Below are 10,183 nucleotides of genomic sequence, written 5' to 3' on the forward strand. Positions count from 1 at the left end.
ATTGCCCAATCAAGTGGAAAAATATTGTTATGAGAAAGTATCTCTAGGTCTGGCCAGACACCTGGTGTAATGTCCTTGAGTCTCACGGTCTGGCTTCTTAATCTTTGAAGTTTGCATTCCAAACCTCTCCCCAAGTTCATTGGCAAGCTGAGAAGCAATATTTATTGCACCAGCAAAACTGTGCTTTGAAATCTGACAGCTACATTTCTGAGGTTTACTATAATGGGACCACTGCAATGGTGCAAGAAGGACCACTCTATCAGGAAAACAAAGAAAATGCAAAGAGAATCAGTTGAATTGCCCAAATGATGAATGAATTGCCCATCAACAACCTCTACCACACAGAAACCCAAAATTATATTAATTGAAATGAACTGAAGAAGCTTCTTAGATGAAAAGGGAAACATCTTCAAGGAAAAACAAAGAAAGTCCAGTCGCCTTTTGAAAAAGCACCTTTGGGACAACCTTGACCTGGATGACTGAGAATCTCCATAGAAAAATTGAAATGCTATTACATTTAAATATATTGTTAGCTATGGTCTGGATACTAAAGGTTCAACAACTAAATACAAATCAAAACTAAAATGTCTGAAAAACAGCAAACCCACAGCAAGTATTCTCCAAGTCAGTTTAAACAAACCTCTGAACTTCTGTTCACCCATTTTCCTTTCCCTTTGAAAGGAAAAAACTCCAGTACTAGTCAAAACTTCCTCACCATTGAATAATGAATGCAAGCTGTTCCTTGCTCCAGTAAACAGCAGATTTTTGGGTAAAGAAAACAGCTGGGACATGAAAACTGAGCTCATGCATTTCATGACAGTTGTTCTCAACATATGGCCTATTGGAAACAATATAGTCCTTTTGGAATGGAAAAAAATCCTATGGTCATTGGTGTCCAAAGTAGTGCTGGAACACAGTTATACAACTTGTATGTCCTTATGACCTGAAAAATGGTTGTGGTGGTAGAATTTTGTTTCATTCATTTGATTCTGTTATGGAGGGCCTCATTTTGAAATTAAGTGGCTATCAGGCAATTATTCTTTACATATAATCTACCTATCTTCCCTTTTTTGGTGGTTTGTTTCTTTTAAATACATTGAATCTTTCCATAATATTCCAGTTATAAGTACCATCTCATAGATTTCAGTAATGCTAAAAAAAAAGGTCACACATCAAGTTGGTTATCCTCCGCATTAGTGTAAAGCAGAGGTGGGGAACCATGACCCTTTTATGACATGTGGACTTCAACTCCCAGAATTCCTGAGCCAGCCATAAAAGGGCCATGATTCCCCACTTCCTGTGTAAAGGCATCTGAGTCATTTAGCATTGCTATTCATAGGTTTGCCTGCTACAACTCCAGTTATTTTCTTTCCTGTTTTATCATTTCTTTTTATTGGTTTGCTACCTTTGGCTTAAGTGCTGAGCATGATTCTGGGTATTGATTCTCCTCCCTCCAGTTTCAAAGCCTGCAGATAATATGAGCAAGAAATCTTTTAAATACATTTTTCAAGTCTTTATGAGGTACAGTCTGTAATTTTCCAGAAGCCCTTCCTATAAATCAGGAGTGTCAAACTCGCAACGCCATGTGATGTGTCACGATGTATCGTGGCTTTGCCCCCATTGCTGGCAATGGGATGGGCGCGGTTTCAGTGTGACACATCCGGCCCACGGGCTGGCGGTTTGACACCCCTGCTATAGATAATATGGGCCATGGTCTTACAGGTCTGGTCTCAAAAAAAATCCAGATAACCAAGAGATTTTGTAAAAAGAAATGCAGAATACTATTTCTGCAGCCATCTGATACTAATTGAGACCTGTCAGCAAAGGTCTGGATTACTACCTACCAAAAGGATTAGAAAGAGGGTGGAGCTTTGTTCTCAATAATGGCCAAAACCATAAGAAAGAAGCTTTATAAAGGAAGTTCTGAACTTAAAATATGGAAGAAGTTCTTCATCATGAGAACTATTAACTATATATTCAGGAGCTAGGAACACCTTGCCTTCTGGAGTCACTGGTGCACCACCAGTAGACATTTTCAAACCAAGTTGGACAACCATTTGTCTGAGATGGTATGAGGATTTTTGCCATGAGGAGAGAGTTGGACTAAAAGAATGCAGAGTTTCCTTTTAAAGGTTCCTTTATCCCTATGAATCTGTTTCTATAATTCTTGATCGTTATTATTATTTATTAAATTTATATGCCACCCATCTCTCCAATAAGATGGTTCTGGATGGCTCATAAATATTTTGGGGGGAGGAAGATTATTTTTCTAAACAAAGCATTGGATTACAGGAATATATTTTACTTCCTAAGGCCTTTTGCCTATGTTTGTCTATATAAAGACCATAAAGACCAGGGGGGCTTTTGCCCAGGTTCGCCTGGTGTGCCAGTTGCAACCCTACCTGGACCGAGATGCCCTACACACAGTCACTCATGCGCTCGTGACCTCCCGTTTAGACTACTGCAACGCTCTCTACATGGGGCTGCCCTTGAGGACCACTCGGAGGCTTCAGCTGGTGCAGAATGCAGCCGCACGAGTTGTGATGGGGGTTTCCCGATACTCCCATGTAACACCTCTACTCCGCGAGCTGCATTGGCTTCCAGTTGCTCTCCGGGTGAGATTCAAGGTGCTGGTAATGACCTATAAAGCCCTAAATGGCTTGGGTCCGGGATATCTGAGGGAACACCTGCTGCCAGCATCATGTTCCCTTTGTCCAGTGCGCTCCCACAGGGAGGGTCTTCTCAGGGTGCCACCGGTAAAAGATTGCCGGCGGGTGACACCCAGGGGGAGGGCCTTCTCAGTGGGTGCGCCTGCCCTCTGGAACCAGCTGCCCGTGGAGCTGAGGACTGCCCCCGACCTCTGTTCATTCCGCCGGGACCTGAAGACCTGGCTCTTCGAGCTCTCTGGCCCAGGCTGAGAATTTTAATTTTAATTTTAATTTTAATTTTAATTGGGGTTTTTTACTCTTTCAGGGACTGTTATAATCTTTTAATTGTTTTTAATTTTTGTATTGCTTGTTTTAATTCCCTGTAAATCGCCCTGAGTCCTTCGGGGAAGGACGGTATACAAATCCAATAAATAAATAAATAAGAGCCATGGTAGCACAGTGGTTAGAATGCAGTACTGCAGGCTAATTCTGCTGACTGAAAACTGCCAGCAGTTCGGCAACTCAAGTCTCACCAGCTCAAGGTTGACTCCGCCATCCAACCTTCCAAGGTCAGTAAAATGAGGGCCCAGATTGTTGGGGTCAATAGGCTGACTCTGTAAACCACTTAGAGAGGGCTGTAAAGAACCATGAAGCGGTATATAAGTCTAAGTGCTATTGCTATCGCTATACTTAAAATAACAACTTTTTTTTTAAGTAAGTAGATCTTGAACATATTTGAACTCAATTAATGAGAACAGACCAGCTTCTATTTTTTTAATAATGGTCAAGCTGATGCTTTCAGACTTCTATACAAAAAGGCCTTCAACACCATTAAAAATAAATAAATTTCCCTTTGGGAAAATTCAATTTTCAATTGCTCCTTTGCTGCAGAACCGGAGCTGTTTGCTACTGTTTTCTTCCAGCCTGTTTCTAATTTGTTCTTTTTATTTACTTACTTACTTACTTACTTACTTACTTACTTACTTACTTACTTATTTATTTATTTTCCAATCTGGTTCACAGTCCTGGAATATCTTGGTGGTCTCCTATTGAGGAAGACATTGGTAAGTGCTTTGGGTGGGCTACCCACTATAAGAATTTACCAATATCTTCCTCCAAAAGGAGACCACCAAGATATTCCAGGACTGTATCCAAGTTCTCTTTAGGTCTGGCTCTGCTTAGCTTTATCAATATCAGAAGACGTCAGCTGTTGCTGCCATCTAGCTGGCGTCAAGCCAAAGAGTTTCTCTATTTGTTTCTAGCAGCCAGTAAACAAGTGGACTTACTCAGTATGCTAGCTGTCCAGACAGTTATACTTCCATTTAGGATGATATTATTTTTGCTTCCCCATTTTTCCCTTTCCCTTATCAATGTTGTTGTTAGTTAGTTGTGAAGTCGTGTCCGACCCATCGCGACCCTATGGACAATGTTCCTCCCTTTTGGTACTGTCCATAGGGTTTTCATGGCAAAGATACTGGAGTGGGTTGCCATTTCCTTCTCCAGTGGATCATGTTTTGTCAGAACTCTCTGCTGTGACCTGTCCGTCTTGGGTGGCCCTGCATGGCATAGCTCATAGCTTCATTGAATTACGCAAGCCCCTTCGCCATGACAGTAATCCATGAAGGGGCCCTTATCAATAACACTCTGCATTCTCAGGACACAGGACAAAGAATACCACGAGATTATCTTGAGAAGGAGTTACTTCCCTTTAGCATTGTTTCCTTACATTTTATTTCAGTTATGCTGTATTCCGGACATGTAATATTAACCTTAAAAATGGTTTTTGCTGCTTCAGCAAAATGTACTCTTCAGAATGTAATCTTCCCTGATTTTTCAAGGTGCGTTGTTTAAGCCTGTATTTTTTCCCATTTACTTTGTTAATTGTTGATTCAATGGTTTCCTTTATTTATCAACGGTACTTGATCATGGTAGTTTTTGCACATTTGTTGGTTTTCAGGTTTTAACCAAGAGCCTTTTTTTTTGAGTCTAGCTCTGTATCACCACAATAAATATTTCTACTACTAAGCAATAATTCTCAACATTTCTACTATCATGTTATTACTGTGCATTCCTTAACATAAATCTTTTTAAAACAACCAGCTGGCATAGAGAGATGAATAATATTCTGCAGTCACGAGGAAGTCCTGCCAAATCTGTTGATATCTGTCTTTTATCCATGGATGAGTCCCATTTCAGCTACATAAGCCGTGATCCTTGGAGCTTCTACACAAATGAAAGTGGCATAGCTTAGTTTTGAATATCTGGGCCAATTTGCTTGGGAATCAGCCTATTTCATTGTGAGTTCCCTCTTCTTTTGGTTTCTATCCTGTCCCCTAGATTTCCTCTCTATGGCAAACGTGTTCATGCTCTGGATGATCACACACTTTCATTTAGAGTCTGTTTTCCAAGGGGAAAATAAACAACAATGGGATCTTGTTCCTTCACCACTCCTCCTCCTCCTCCTCCTCCTCCTCCTCCTCCTCCTCCTCCTCCTCCTCCTCCTCCTCCTCCTCCTCCTCCTCCTCCTCCTGCTACGGGATATTTGCTAACTGCAAGAGTCAGGCATTTTATCTGCCAAACATCTGTAGAGCACCAAAGGCAGTGCAACCTTTGACCTCAGTTCACTGAAATGACACCATCTTTGAAAAACCTTTGCCATGTACTTAGCCTCTTCTACACATCTGCCTGCATCTTCGCAGAGCAGAGAACTGTAGACTGATCTTTGACACTGAGACACCTGCACCCCATACTTTGGGGTGATGTAACTGACAAGTTTTAAGATTTAAAGCAGTGGCCTGTTCTCTGTCTCTTATTCAGGTGCAGAGGCAGCTAAAAGGAAGAATAAGTTGTGGGGGCTTTAAAAGTACTGGCATTTCCTCCTGTTGAACACATGCAGCAGTTTTAAAGGACATAAAACAAGACTGGGGATATGGCTTAGATTTGTGGCAGAGGGAAGGATTCCAAGTCCCTAGTCAAAGGAATCTACTTTGGAAGAATCATTTGATCCTTTCTCCAAGTGGAAACAGGATCTCATATAATGCCTGCCAATTTGAAACCGTAGTAACTTTAGTATCTCAGGATTGCTGATCTTGTCTTGATATGCCCTTAGGGAGAGCCTAATTAAATAATTCAAAATAGTGTTTATTGTTATTCCAGTTTCAGGTAAAGAATCCACGGCATTTATTTTTCTACACTAACTTGAATGTTCCATTCAGTCTGCCACCACTTTTTCCCTCTGAACAGATCTTCCGCTGTCTCTCAAGTGATTCCATGTGAGATGCATTTGCTTCCAAGTGTGCCTACTCCTAAGATTTAAGCACACATCTTTAAAACTCATGTGGGGAGAGGCCCAACTGAGGCTTTCAGAAACAACTCCTGAGGATCAAGGAATACTGTGCATTCAATCAGCAGAACTGCCAATTCCTACTGCCCTGTCCCGGTTTCCCCATAATTTATTGCTATCTTCTTCCTCTATAAAGGTAAAGGTAAAGGTTCCCCCACACATGCGTGCTAATCGTTTCCAACTCTAGGGGCCGGTGCTCATCTCCGTTTCAAAGCCGAAGAGCCAGCGCTTGTCTGAGGACGTCTCCGTGGTCATGAGGCCGGCATGACTAGACGCCAAAGGCGCACGGAACGCTGTTACCTTCCCATCGTAGTGGTCCCTATTTTTCTACTTGCATTTTTTACGTGCTTTCGAACTGCTTGGTTGGCAGAAGCTGGGACGAGTAACAGGCACTCACTCTGTTATGCGGCACTCGGGATTTGACCTGCCAAACTGCTGACCTTCTGATCGACAAGCTCAGCGTCCTAACCCACTGAGCCACCGCGTCCCTTTCTAGATCTCTCCTTATGTTTCACTTTCCAGAAAATAGTGCTTCACTCAGGTCCATAAGATAAGCAGCACAATAGTTTAAAACCAGGTGATTGGTTTTTATGTTTACTGAAATTTATTTTAATTTCTGTTGTTTATTTGAAGTTATTATGCATGGTATTTGTATTATATGTGATTATCAATACTGTTTAACAAAGATTCGCGAGTCAGCCCTGTTTGACAGCTGACAGCCGCACACACGGTTTTCGTTGACAGCTCCACACGCGGCTACAGTTGACAGCTGAGTTTGACAGCTGCACACATGGTCCGTGCGGATTGGAAGGAGCTGAAATGGCAGGAAGTATTCTAAGACAGGGATTGGCTAGCCACTTGCTGACTTCCCTATATAAGGGGGAGATTGTCCCCTTGTTGTTCGTTCCTGTGAGGCAAATAAAAAGAGCTGTTTGAACTTTAAGCCTGCTGTCCTCCTTCTTACTGGAACCCGCCGCAAATAAAACAACTGGCGATGAAGGTGGTGCTGCTTCACGACAATAGAGCGAAGTCACAAGATGGGTATAGACAGGGACATTGAGAATTATGTTGCAGGCTGTTACCCATGCCAGCAATCCAGACCAGGACCCCCCCATGCACCGCTACACAAGTGGGAGCCCTCGCAGAGACCCTGGGCAAGAATCCATATAGATTATGCCGGACCCTTCCAAGAACAGCTGTTCCTCATAGTAGTGGACAGCTATTCCAGGTGGCTAGAGGTCGTCCCCGTTAGGACTCTCACCTCAGCCAGCACAATACAAGTGCTTAGGGGGCTCTTCGCTACGCACGGTCTCCCAGACATTATAGTATCTGACAACGGCCCGCAATTCACTTCTGCTACTTTCCAGATCTTCATCAAATCCAACTTATTTAAGCACGTCACCACGGCTCCCTTCCGGCCAGCGACTAATGGCCTGGCAGAAATTATAGTATGGACCACCAAAGACTCTTTGCGGCGTATCATCTCAGGAGACTGGCACCAGCGGCTTGCACAATTCCTGCTCGCACAGCACGCAACCCCCTGCACAACTACTGGCAAAAGCCTGGCAGAATTACGCTGGGGGCATTGACTAACAACCAAGCTGGACAGATTCCACCCTGATAGGGTAACTACTGCACCCGAGCTACCACCCCTACCACGACAATTTAACCCAGGTGATCTTATCTGGGCTAGGAATTTCGGCCAAGGGGACAAATGGCTGCCTGGGACAGTTATTCTGTGCATGGGACCAATTTCTTATTTGGTTGAGGGGGCAGGGGGCCGACAGATGAGGAGACACCTCAACCAGCTTAGAAAATGAGGACTGAGCAACCCTGAACCGGCGGCAGATCCATTCGCAGCAGACCCCGTTTACATCACCCCCAACACCACAGAATCAACACCACCCAAAAAGAACTGGAGCCGCCCAGACCCCGAAGAAACGCCAAGCACCCCAGCAAGCCCGGCAGCCGAACCGGCAGAGACTATCTCCCTCCCCAGGGAGGAAGCGTCGTACCAACCTCTCCGATGCACCAACCGAGAAAGGAAGCCGCCTGCATACCTACGAGACTACGTTTGGCTGAAACCCCAGGGGTAGGCCAAATGAACATCTACACACAGCCATTATAATGTAAATAAGTTAAATGGTTACTTATGGGGGGAAGGGATGTATTATATGTGATTATCAATACTGTTTAACAAAGATTCACGAGTCAGCCCTGTTTGACAGCTGACAGACGCACACGCGGTTTTCGTTGACTGCTCCACACGCGGCTACAGTTGACAGCTGAGTTTGACAGCTGCACACATGGTCCGCGCGGATTGGAAGGAGCTGAAATGGCGGGAAGTATTCTAAGACAGGGATTGGCTAGCCACTTGCTGACTTCCCTATATAAGGGGGAGATTGTCCCCTTGTTGTTCTTTCCTGTGAGGCAAATAAAAAGAGCTGTTTGAACTTTAAGCCTGCTGTCCTCCTTCTTACTGGAACCCGCCGCGAATAAAACAGTATTCTTTCATGATTTTATGTTGCATAATTTTTAGATCTTACTGAACTAATATTGAACTAACACATGGAAACTCACTGTTTTTAATCCAACTGCTTTAACATGGAGAGTTAAAATGTAGATGTCGTAAAAGAGCAGGCACTTTAAAGAATGAAAATAGGATGATGGAGAATGTAGCTTGCTGTTTTTTGTTGATTAGACAAATATTTTCAGATTGCTTCATAAACAATGAAGAATTTGAGAGTAGAAAAACTGAATATGAAAGAAAGCAGAACTGAAAGATTGATTGATTCAAGAGGATAATATTTAAATGCTTAGCTCAAAACTTTCCAGATGTTTAGATCTGCAAGTCTCTTTAGTCCAACTTATCATGGTCAAAAGCAAAAGGTTTGGGGAGTGTGGTACCAAATATTTTATTTATTTGTAAAAATTATCAGCTGCCCATCTTACTGGGCAGCTAATTAGTATCCAGAATGTTTCAGGATTTCTACAATTTGCTTAGCTGTTCTGGACGTAAAGTTTAGAATATATAATGACATTTGGAAGCTAAAAAAATTGCCATTCTGTTGTAAAAATAGATTCCTCATTTTTAAGAGATCCATATCTCCAAAAGGTTCTTTTCATGCTTGGAATAACTATATTAATTGAAATTGAGGCACTGAAATGAGTGAGGGGGGCATTTGCAGGTTATCGTCAACATTATCATCATTGTCATTGGTAAATTTCTTTATAAATAACTTTAAGAATTAGAGATTTTTAAGTCTGAATATATGAGAAAGCAAAACACAAAGATTTAGTCTTCCATAGCTAGAAAGATGGCATGTCTAAATCGAAAGTTAAAATTGCATGGTCATATTTTTACATATTATTTCTGCTACTTAAAATGCTGTTTTATACAAGCAAGATAATAGAATAGAATAGAATAGAATAGAATAGAATAGAATAGAATAGAATAGAATAGAATAGAATAGAATAGAATAGAATAGAATAGAATAGAATAGAATAGAATAGAATAGAATAGAATAGAATAGAATAGAATAGAATAGAATAGAATAGAATCTTTGTCACTTTAAATGGACATTAATCAGCCTTCCATCCTTCCGAGGTAGGTAAAATGAGGACCCAGACTGCTGGGGGCAATAAGCTGACTTTGTAAAAATGCCGCTTGGAGGGGGGCGAAAGCCCTAATAAGCAGGCATATACATAGAATGAAGGCTATTGCTAAGCACATTGGTTTGTGCTTAAATTGTAAGCCGCCCTGAGTCTTCGGAGAAGGGCGGGATATAAATGGGATTAAAATAAATAAAATAAATAAATCATCATACATTAAAATAACATTTTGTTGCATTCAGCTCTCAAAAAATACCACTATGCATATAGCCACATACACATACATAGATGACACAGAGAAACATTACAGTCTAGTCTGAATGTATAAATATACATTCCTGTGAATTTAAATATGGATTGCCTAAGGAACAAAACTTTTTCAGAATCTAGTAGTTCTGCTATAAATACTTTGAAACCTCCTCCCAGAGGGAAGCAACGGAAACAGACCATGAAGTGGGTGTGTGGGATCTCTAACAATGCTTTGAGCTCTAAGCATGTAGTACTTATCAGCAGTATCCTGAATAACGGAATGTGAGCTTCCTATAACCTTCTCAGCTGTCCTTACCACTCTCTGTGTGGA

This window comes from Vipera berus, assembly GCF_964194415.1.
Source record: "Vipera berus genome assembly, chromosome: 4".
NCBI classification, from domain to species: domain Eukaryota; kingdom Metazoa; phylum Chordata; class Lepidosauria; order Squamata; family Viperidae; genus Vipera; species Vipera berus.